This window comes from Lichenostomus cassidix, chromosome 4A, assembly GCF_008360975.1.
Source record: "Lichenostomus cassidix isolate B80296 chromosome 4A, HeHo_3.0, whole genome shotgun sequence".
Classification (NCBI taxonomy): Eukaryota; Metazoa; Chordata; class Aves; order Passeriformes; family Meliphagidae; genus Lichenostomus; species Lichenostomus cassidix.
The window spans coordinates 2,254,532-2,266,088 of NC_139485.1; the positions used below are offsets into that span (position 1 = coordinate 2,254,532).

Below are 11,557 nucleotides of genomic sequence, written 5' to 3' on the forward strand. Positions count from 1 at the left end.
CGCAGGCGCGGCCCGGGAGGGCAGCCCCGCCCAGCGCGGCCCGGCCCTCAGGGCTCCGCCATTTTGGAGCGGGGCGAGGGCTGAGGGTGGGGCGGGGAGGGGCTGGGCTGCCATGGCCACTCCTCAGATACCCGTTCCCGGGGCCTGTGGAGAGACCTGGGGTCGGTGGTGCCCGCCCGCGGTGCGGTGCAGCAGGAGGGTCCGTGTCCCCGCGGTTCCCTAAGTGTGGGGCTGTTGTGTGTCACCTCAGGTGTGTATGCGCTGGGCAGAGGTGACTCCGTGCAAGGCCGATGGTGGCTAACAGTGTCAAAAAAAGAATAAATATTGGCAGTACGGTGAGGATATTCACCAGCCTCTCCCTTCTAACCATGGGCAATGCTCTGCTCTAACCATGGATATCTCTCCTCTCTAACCACTGACATTCCTCCACCTCCACTTCTAACCACGGACATTCCTCCCCTCTGACTATGGTCATTCCTCCAGTTTAACCATGGACATTCCTCCACCTCTAACCATGGACATTCCTCCACCTCTAACCATGGCCATTCCTCCACCTCTAACCATGGACATTCCTCCACCTCTAAGCATGGACAAGTGGCTGGAGAAACTGTAATCCCCCAAAGAGATCCGGTGGCTGAGTGTGGAGGCACACTTTTATATTTGACAATCACCTTTGAACCTGGCAAAAAATCCTTTCCATTGTCCAATGTGGATAATTCTGAGAGCAGAGATGGGCACACAATTGATGAGGCAGCCACCAGTGTATTGGCAATTAGCACAGCAGCAGGACATTCCTCAGTGTCACCTCTGAGGAAACTGGAGGTGAGGGCACTGCCACAGACTGATTGTGCATGAAAGTGAGCCCTGCCTTTTCTCCCCACCTTTTCTGGACACCAGGCGAGGACAGGGCAGGATAAAAGTGGCTTTGTTAGACACCAGTAACCTAAGCAGCAAAATTGTTAGGGATTATTGAGCAAATGGGAGGTGGAGCATCTTCTGTTTGAATGGAGGGATGATTGTTTATGCTCCTGGAACAGCCTCTTGGTGTTTTATGCCATCTGACAAGTCCTTTTGTTTGTCTCTTTCTTTCCCCCTCAACAAAATACGTTGACTTGATTAACCATACCACAAGTCTTGAAAATCATCAAATGGCAAAGCAACGGAGGAATAAAACATTATTCACATCTGTGGGTGAGCTCAGGCTCTTCAGACAGACATTTGCCAGTTTGCTGGGAGATGAACACCCGCGAGGAGCAGAGATGGCAGCTGGATCCTGCTGATTCACACCTTCCTCAGTGGTAAAAACTTGGAGCTGAGGTCCAGGGCAGACAGCTGGGGAAAGGTCTCTCCCTCAGTGTGATTTGGTGGATTGGTTTGCAAATGCCCTCACAGAGTCGATCAGGTACAGAATAAGCTCTGATTTTTCAAAACCACTTAATGGATTTCAGTATCCACTTGACATTAATAACAATTAATGACCTGTGCACACACATCTCCTTAACAGCTTTGACAAAATTGGGATCAGTGTAGCAGCATATTTCAAAAAGCTTGTAAGGGAAAATATATTTGCATAGAGAGCTTTGCAGTATGGGGGAAAATCCAAAATCTACAGCAAAAGCATGGTGTAATTCCTGCTTAAGTGTTTTCAATTTGCTACTGTATGTATAGAGGAAGAGAATTGCAACACTTTTCCATGGTAAGTTTAATGTCGTTTCCTTCAATGAGGGTAAATAAATTTGCTTTAAATCCCCAAGGGTTTTAAAAACTGCTTATTAGGTATGCAGTGATAGATGAAAAAAATGCTGGTTTATTTTTTTTTTCTAAAAAGATATTAAAATAACTTATTCACAATATAGCTAAGTAATAATCCAAATGCAGTGAGGTGAGGAAAATCTGAATCTCTTGGGAGCTTCTAAACCTGAGCAAAAAAAATTAAAAATGAAAGATCCACCAAACTCAGATCCTTGTATGCTCAAAGCAGAGGCAGAGCCAGGAACTGAGCAGGCAGATGAAGCCAACTGGGCAGTGTAAATGCAGGAATTCTGATTTTCTCCAGCTACCTGGGCTTAAAGCTGGGCTGCTGATTACTCTTGAAATTGAATTTGTCTTTCTGTAGCTTCTGACAGAAAGTTACATACAAAGTCTGTGATAAATGCAGGATGTGTGAACTTCTGTCGAATATGCTAAATCCCAAAGGATTCTTCTCATTTTTACTGTCAGTACCTAGTTAGGTGCTAGAAATCCAGTTGTATCCAAAATATTCAGGCTATAGAACACTAAATATTTAAAGCAGAGTGTGGCAATTTACAGAACCCCAACATGGAGATTCTTGTTCACATCTGCAGAGTGCTTTGTCACTGTACCTGATTCCTTTTCAGGCCAGAACTAACTTAAGTCAAGTGTTTCCCCTTTGGCCAAAAAGGTTTTTAAACATGCTCTCTCTCAGCTCCACAGTCATAAAATATAGAAAAACCCTCCTGCAATGCCACAGAGTCATGTCCAGTTGTTCCAAGAGTGTCAGTCTGTCCCAAAATACTTCTGTCCAAAGTGTGTTGGTGCAACAGGATGCACTTCTGTAGTTAAAATGGTGATTTCTGGGAATTCCTGGATGATGGATTTGGCACCTTTGGAGAGGTGCCAAAGGTCTCAATTTGCTGTAAGTGAGGAGAACAGGTTGAGCAGGATAATAACACTTGGCTGCACCCTATGTTCTACAAGCACCTTGACAACCTCAGTGACATAGGAGGTCCTATTTTTCCCCATAGGAGGGGGAAAAGTGAGATTTTATTTTTCCTTCTGGTTGACAAATTTGTCCTAGGCCATCTGAGAATATCCATGTGCAATTGAATGATGATTCTGTCCTTTCTGTCTGGAAAACTCTCACCTCTGCAATTGTAGATAACTTGTCTCCTGATGAAGGAACTTCATCTCTGTTCTGAGAAAGCCAACTCTGCCAGGTTTTAAGCACAGAAGTTGGTGGATTTTATTAAAACCCCGAGGCAAGAAAGTTCATCTAAAATAGTCAAATGGAAATTAAAAGCTCCGCAGGTAGGACAGAATAAAATCCTAGACTGGAAAACTTACCTCATCTCAATAAACTCCTTACCATACTTACCAGATTAACTTTTTTTTTGTTAGCATTAACTTTATTTAATTTTAAAGTAATTTATCTCTAGGATTGTAATATTAGTCCAAAAATATCTTTCAGTAATGCGAGAAAAAAACTGTTTGAGTCTTTTCTCATGGCAAAACTTAAAGAATTAAATTGACATCAAGTCTTAATCTTCAGCCTTTCTCCCAAACACAGCCATGCCCAAACAATTTGCTCTGCATTCCCTCTGGTGCAGCTGAGTAATGTGTGTCCTGGCACAGCCTGATAAATTCCCTCCTGTCACCTGTGTCCTGGCACAGCCTGATAAATTCCCTCCTCTGTCACCTAAACCAAGCAGAAAACCCAATCAAAGCCCCTGAAATTTGGAAATTTTCCCTTCAATGCAGGCTCTCAGTGTCCAGAGCAGTCTGGCTGTCCGTGCTGGTGGCAAACACTCACTCAGGATTGGATACATGAGCAGCACTTTCCTCCTGTAGATGTCTGGGGGGAACTTGGCGTAGTAGACTTTGGCTCGCTGGGTCTCCTCGTCGCTCTGGATGAGGATTTTCCCGATGCGAATGGATCTGCAGCAATCCCGCAGGCCTTGCTCCATGGCCTCTCCTCCAAGGAGCACAAACACAGCAGCAAAGAGAGGGCTGAGAAGGGGCTCAGGGGCAAGAGAGTGCAGGGAAAGGGACAGTCCCCAAATGGACAGTCCCAAAAGGAACAGTCCCCAAATGGGACAGTCCCCAAATGGACAGTCCCAAAAGGAACAGTCCCCAAGTGGGCACGCCCCAAATGGACAGTCCCCAAGTGGGCAGGCCCCAAACAGACAGTGCCCAAATGGACAGTCCCCAAGTGGACAGGCCCCAGATGGACAGGCCCCAAAGGGACAGTCCCCAGATGGACAGTCCCCAAAGGGACAGTCCCACCCCTGTGCTGGTGAACAGTTCTGAGCATTAAAACACTTGAAGCTCTTTCCCTTTTCCCTCTGTTTCCAGCAAACAGAGTCTCCTCAGTGTCCCAAAGCCCCTGGGTTTGCTGTTCCCACCCAGCTGTGCTGAGCTCTCACAGCAGAGAGCTGGAAACACCAGAATGGGTAGGTGGGGTTTGGGATCATCCCGGTGACAGAGACTAGGGCAGAGCTGTGGGGTCACTGGATGTGACAGCACAGATCCAAGGGTTTGCACAGCACTGGGCAATAACAGGGACTCTCTGCCACCACAGAGCATGGCTGGGGTGAGGCCCTGGCTCTGGGCACAAGTGGGAACCAGGGGAGGTACTTGGCCCCTGACAGGGAACAGCTGCCAGGGAAGAGGCCACAGGAAATCTGCTCCAGCCATTTGTCTCCTAAAATGTTAATGAGAGATATTCCTGGACATTCTGTATTCAAGGATACCTAAGAAAGAATAACAACTTATAAGTAATAAGGCAATAAATAATTTCAAGAAGATACTTTAGCATTATGAACAGTAGGATTTGTCCTGTTAACCAGGTGTTTTCCTCAATGTCATAGTTTACAGTAGCAGAGCTGATAAAAGAAACCTTCAGCCAGTGAGACACCAGATCTTGTCTTTCACTGCATTTTGACTGAGAAAGAGGAATGATATGTCAATATGACAAATATTAATTGAATTGAAAACTAACTGATAGGTCTCCATGTAATTGTAAGCAGAACACTGAACACGGCAGAGCTCCCTTCCCGTGGATCTTAACCCCACACCACTTAACGTGTGATCACTGACCTGCAAGAAAATGCCAAATCATTATTGGTGATCTGCAGCTGCACAGAGGTTGGGGCAGGTCGAGGATACCAAGCCTAATCTGGATCACTTAATGAGCTGAGTTTAAATAAACAACATGTTTTTCGTGCCACCAGATGTAAAGTCGTTAGCCTAAGAATAGAGCAGCAGCTGGACTAAGGGGTGGGTGACAAAGTCACAAAAAGCAATGACTCAGAAGAGGAATAATCAGCTGAAGATGAGCTCTAATAAATGCTCTGAGGAGCTGGTGCTTCCAAGGAACCAGAAAAGGGGGCACCAGGGAAGACAAGGGAGGTTTTATCATCTCTGTGTGAGCTCGAGGAAGACTTCCTTGAGGGCTGGAAAACACACCTTGATGAGAAAACACCCAAGGAACACAGCTTACTAAGAAATAAAACGTGAAGGGACATTTTAAATGCAGTCTCTGGGAAGGCACATGCCAGTTTTAACCCCAAAGGGTTGTGAGGCCCTGGCACAGCCTGAGAGGCTGTGGCTGCCCCTGGATCCCTGGAATTGTTCAGGGCCAGGTTGGATGGGGCTTGAAGCAACCTGATCTAGTGGAAGATGTCCCTGCCCTGGCAGGGGGTGGAATGGGATGAGCTTTAAGGTCCCTTCCAACCCGAAGCATTCTGTGATTCCATGATTTATCTGGCAAAGTGGTATTTGGTACATCAGTACAGGTCACTGTGTATTTTTAGGACTGGGGAAAGCTGTCTGCTGGAACAATCCACCTGCAAATTGCCGACTGTGGCAGAGTGCCTGTCACTGAAGAATCACTGGAAATACTTAATGAGATAATTTTTTTCCAAAGGAAACACTCTAGTTTGAACAAGCATTAATTCAGAGGAATCCGGTGGCCTTCATTAGGCAGGAATTGGGAGCAGGTTATGAGAACAGCTCCTGCTAGATTTGTTCTGAATAAATACAGAAACCCTGTAGCTACAGGCGGGGGTGAAGGGAGGGGCGAACCAGGCAGCACAACCTGCACACTTCCTTGACTGAGCTGCCTGTGTGCTCTCAGGGAGGTGAAAAGGCTATTTTTACCTAACCTATCCCCCCTTCCCAGGTCCAGTCCATATTCCACACCATTTTTTTTTTGCATTATTAACATTATCAGTGTGAACCCTGGCTGCCCTCAGCTGCACCAGCCGCAGGGCAATCAGCATTTGCAAACAGCCACCAAAACGTGCCTCAGACAATTCATTGCCAAGCCTTTTGCTGTAACTCTGGCCTGTAAGAGCACCATCAGCCACCGGGAAACTTAAACACATTACAGAGTGACAATACAATCAAGCAGCATCAGCTTTATTGCTGTCCCTTGGCATTTGGAAAGTGTCGGGTTCCCACTGGGTCTTAGTTGTTGTTTAGGGGAAGCAAGGACTCTGGGCAGGCTTTATTGTTTCATTCATTTGTGCAGAGAAACCAGAATGGAGTTAAAATCCTTCAGTGAAAAACGCGTGAAAGAAAAAGTGGGAAACACAGAAGGCTGGAGGAAGAGAGAGATTTCCAAGATTTTTTTCTTATTCAGCGTTGATGGTCACCCTCTTACTTACATCCAGAACAGAGTTTTGATGGTCACTTATCAATCCTTATCTTGGGGTGTGATTTCTGACCTCTCATGTGCAGTTTGAGAGTGTGTCAGTGACTGGGTGCTGCTGCCTGCTTAATCCCAGGGAGAGCAGGGGGGACCCGGAGTGCCTTCTGCCTGTTCTCTTTGGCAGCTGTTTCAACGGCAAATGCTGATTCCTCTCTCAATGTTTTGCTCTTTCTGGGAATTTAAAAATAACTTGCCTAATGAAGCAGTGCTGAGCAGCTCATATGTCCAGACAGATAGGAGTGAAATGCTTCTGTTCAGAAAGCAAAGTCGTCCGTGGTGGCAGTGCCTTTGAACAAGTCCCCCAAGGCCCTTTTTTCAAATAATCCCAGGACTGGCTGAAATTAATGCTGGAAGAAATTCAGAGAAAGGGGGGAGAATCATGTCAAAGAGCCTGGGACTTGGGAAGACATTTCTGGGTGAGCTGTAATCAGGCCCATCCTCTGACATCCCTTTAGCAGTGCCATTTAATTACTCCTTTACGGACAGGGTTTGATGTATGTGTGCTATAGCAGGGACATCCAGAACATGAAAGAAAAACGTGGCACTTACTGAAGGCTTTTCAAAGATCAGTGGAGCTCCTTGTCCCTTGTTAGAGCAACAAGAAGCTGAGCACAGAGTGACAAAACTGCCTGTCCAAGGGCAGCCACCAAAGCACAAGCAGAGACAATTACAGGCTATGGCAATTTCCAGTTTCTCTCTCAAAAGCACCTTGTTTTGTTACACATCTTTGATTTTCAATCTTCTGCACCTGGAGATCACCATCCCTGTTTAAGTTTACCCTGCAAAGAGCTCATCTGCCTCAACAGAAGAGGACATGTGAGAACCCTGAAGGGGGAACATCCAACAGGAGCTGGAGGAATGGTCACAAAAGGAGCTGGGCATGATATGCTGGGAGGCAAAATTGCTATGGAAAAGCAGGCATTCGGGTCAGGGAGATATGTGGCTTCTTCCTTTGGGCCTGACTCCAGAAGACTGGAGTCAGAAAACCTTTTCCTCCCCACTTCAAGCCACCTTATCCACTTGCATTGATTTGCAGCATTTTTGTTTTCTTGTTCTTTAGAACTGAGTCATTTCTACTGTGATAATACTTATCAGAGTATAAATGCTAGTCTTTCTAACATTTCAGTGATAAAATCCTATTTTTCCCCAGCTAGATGAATGATCATTACATTCTTCAAATCAATTCTTATTTTACTTTAATTGCTTCTGATGCCCTTGGCACTGTTGAGTGAGAGGGTCTGCTCTCCAGCCTAGGAGGCTGCTGGGGGAACTCAGCAATGTCCTCATCTCCGCAAGAGGAGGTTATTGATCCTAAAAACCTGGTGGTTTTATTTGGGGCAGAAAGGATGAGGAAAGCATCCATCAGAAGAGTTTTCCAGGCAGAGACTTGTGGGACAGTCCTATGTTAACCCTACAAAGACCATAAATCTGTGTCATATACAGCATGTCCTTGTGTTTTTATTGAATTGTTCTTAGAGTGCAATTCATCATTCCCTGGAGTTGTGCATCAAGTATGCCATGCTGTAAAAGGATGAAATGAAGCCGAAACACAAGGATCATGTGTTACTTTGCTCTGTGCTCGTGCCAGGGAAATCAAGGACTTCTACCACTGGGATTCAACTGCTAAAACCCAGGAGCTTCTATCACTCTGTACAGAATAATGCATTTCAGCATCATCTTTCCTTCATCCTTCAACCAAGAATGTGGCCTGTGTGATGTCCAGGGCAGTTCAGGCAATGGCACATTTCCTTTTTTGTACTGGAATCATGACCTAATTCATAACTGTAGCCCTAAAATTAAACTGGTGATTGCTCCCTGCCTGGCCACCCAACACCATTCTCCATAACTAACACGAGTCTCCACCTCAGCATGTTCCCTGTAGGACAGCAGACTTCTCACTCTTGGCAGTAATTGAGAGCTCTGCACCTTTCTGCTCTCAAACCCAACCCTAACTTCAAACAACCGTGGCCAAAGCTGGGCAGTGACTGCCTCACTTGCACCAGGAGCTTTTTGGAGCTCTTGGATTCAGGAAAAAGATTGACTCTTCAGCTCTTGGTTTCTGTCATCTTAGTGCCATAACCCCAGCAGATACTGAAGAATCACAGAGGGGTCATGCCAAGCACCCACCTTGGAACAGAGCCAGGGCCAAATCCAGCAGGTGCCTCCAGCCCAGGATCTACTGTGTAGGCAGAGCCACACCATGTCCTCCAGGGACTTGGGGTGATGCTAAATCCCTCTGGGCACAGGGACAACTCCAGGCACTGCTGGACAGGTTCCCCTCACTGAACAGCACACCAGGGGCTCATTTCAGCAAGAAAGATCCTAAATAGTCTCCAGAGCCAATGCCAGCATTTTGCAGCATTAACTGATGGAAGATGAAGAAAGGATATATTCCTTAAAAATAATCCTCCTGGTGTTAAATAATGTGATTAAGCAGGCTGTGTAATTCTCCCCCTTATTAAACTGTCCTGTTTATCCCTGGCTGCAGCTCTGCCCCTGTCCCTGCCCTGCCCTGTGCCCCCTCCTCTGCTGCAGCACAGGGCTGGTGTGACATAGCCCTGTTTTAGCAGCTGCCTGCTGTAAAAATGTGCCCTTATCTCTCAGACTGCAGTTTATGCTCAGTCTCTTTATTTCCCTTCATGTAATCATCAGACATTTCTGCGTTTTGTCGTGATAAATACCAGACTGTTGAATCTCTGGGGCTGCCAAGAAATGCATCTCAGCATAGCACAAATAGAGCTGCTATTTTTTTTTTCATTCCTTCCTTTAGTTTAACATTTATTCCTGCTATTGTTGTCCTTAGAAGGATAAAGCAGGCTGCATCTCACTAGCCAGTTGCTCCAAATACATTAGATTAAAGATTAAATAACATGATAACCGAAGGCTATGAAGACTATATTAATATATTCTATTGAGATAGTCAAGCAAAGATGTGATAATGTGCTATTCATTATACAGGTGCGCCAGTGCTCACTACAGGATAAAATTAGATTGACTCATCTGCAGGTCATGTACCTTCTACAGCTCAGGACTGGCAGAGCTTTGCTTCTCTCTGCACTGAGACAGGAGCATGTCAGTCACAGCCCTGCCCTGCACAAAAGGTGTCTGTGCTCACACCACACTGCAGTGTACAAGGCATGAAGGATCCTGGTCACCACGGCCTTGGCACCATGGTTCAGCACATCTTTCCCATTCCCACTCTTTAAATGCCATAGAGGTTTCTCTTTCCCCTGCTCCCAGAGAAGACAAGATGTGCAAAAAGGTCGTGATGCTGAGCAACTGTTGGAAGTGATGATACTCTGAGAGGTGAAACCAGCTCCCACAGTCACTGCCAGACTGAACAGGCAGCATGGCTCTGTGTTCCCTATTTTCCTTGTTATCCACATCCCAGCTTCCAGCCACCCTTCTTGAGACACGTCTGCCACACACCTGAGCTGTAAAACACCTCATGCTGCAGAGAACACATCGTGTTAAGTACTTGCCTCTCAGCAAGTGGATTTGCTGTCTGGAACTGCCTTTATCACCACTCACCCCTATTGTTATTTCCATTAAAAGGTTGGAAGCCTAATCTTGCATAATCATGTAGTTTGAGATCTCTAAATGGAATCTGAGGATAAGGAAAAAAGAGGTGCAGGTACAAAGAGAAGCGTCTCTTATGCTTTTTTGTGGAAAACAAGGAGATGCAAGATGTAAAATTCCACAGAAACTCATTTATGTTTGTTAAAGGGATCAATAAGTGCCTGCAATGTCATTTTGGCTACCTGGGTTATCTCCCTGGGTGGTTCATCTGCAGGAAATGCTCTCTAATGGGTGCCCTGTAAGTGTATCTGCTGGCTGATCTCTCTGGATGACAATCACTTCCCCTTCTGCATTTTAAGTTGGCTCAGTATATAAATTTTAAAAGAAGAATACAGCCAGGCATTGTGATACCTTGTGGTATCACACAAAAAGACAAAACCCCTTCAGTTTTAGCACTGGCAAGAAAATGAACTCCATCCCACCCCAAACCAGCACACTGTCCCAGTCCTGGCATGGGGAAGGCTCTGCAGTGACAGCAAATGCTACTGGGGAAACAGAAACCCAGACACTTGTTTTGCATTCAGCTTCTTGGAGTTTGGTATCTTTGGAGTCCTTTCTTGGTTTTTTTTCCTCAATTAAATGAAATTTGTCACAGAGTTCAAAAGTTATGGAAATGGTCCAAAAGACAGGCTGGTGATGCAATTGCAGAAAGTCTCTTTCCTTAGGAAATCAACTTAAACCCCCTAATGACTGGAGAAATGATGCCACAGCCCATTAGTTGGTGGCCATTTACATTCCAAGGTCACTGTCACTGATGAGAGGGAGAGGATGGCTGAACCCTTTTTTTCTCATAATTAAAGCTCATGAGCTGGAGACTCATTTCTAAGGTGCTCCTTTCTATTGATCTGTAATGCCACTTTAGAGGTTCTAACTAATAATATTAGATTTTCATCAACTCAGATTTGGTCGTGGATGCTGCTTTCAGCTGAAAGAATCAAGTTAACTGCCTCTTGCCTTTTTCCTATTTATATTTTAACTGCATTGTGTGAGAATAATGTAACACCTTCATTCAGACAGAATTAGTCACTGACTTTATGTCGAAATCTTCAGCTTGTAGTAATCTCACCCACATTCAGCCAAGCAGGTAAGCACATACTGAAGTCTACAATTAAAATCCTTAATTAAATCCTTAAATTAAGCACATACTTAAATGCCTTGCTAAAGAGGGATATAATCTCCAACATTCTTAAGATAAAGTGTATGTTTAAGTGCTTTATTGAACCAGTGCTTTTGCTGCAGCACAAAGTACATTTGGCAAGCAAAAGCTACTCCTATAGGTGTCATTCCATAAAAACTGGTGGGTGGGGGAGCCTGTGGGCATTTATCAACATAAACCACATGGCACCTGTCCTGACATATCACACCTGGAATTTTGTGAGGTGTAAGAATTTTGTGAGAAGCTTCTGGAATGGGATGGTGCCAGTGGGTCAGCTGTGCTGGGGCTGCAGCAGTGCCAGCAGCAGCTGGACTGTGCAGGAGGAAGGACAGGCACAGCTTGGATGGCTGCTGGGGTTTGCATGTCTTGAG

General features: G+C 45.5%; 1 long non-coding RNA gene across 1 annotated transcript; it reads left to right on the plus strand.

Annotated features, from left to right (window-relative positions):
* Positions 1-32: 32 nt before the first annotated feature.
* LOC146437278 (uncharacterized) lies at positions 33-10,009 on the plus strand. The gene is made up of 3 exons (XR_014852166.1): positions 33-250; positions 1,133-1,402; positions 9,410-10,009. It is a non-coding gene; the product is annotated as an uncharacterized LOC146437278 (long non-coding RNA).
* The last annotated feature ends 1,548 nt before the right edge of the window (positions 10,010-11,557 follow it).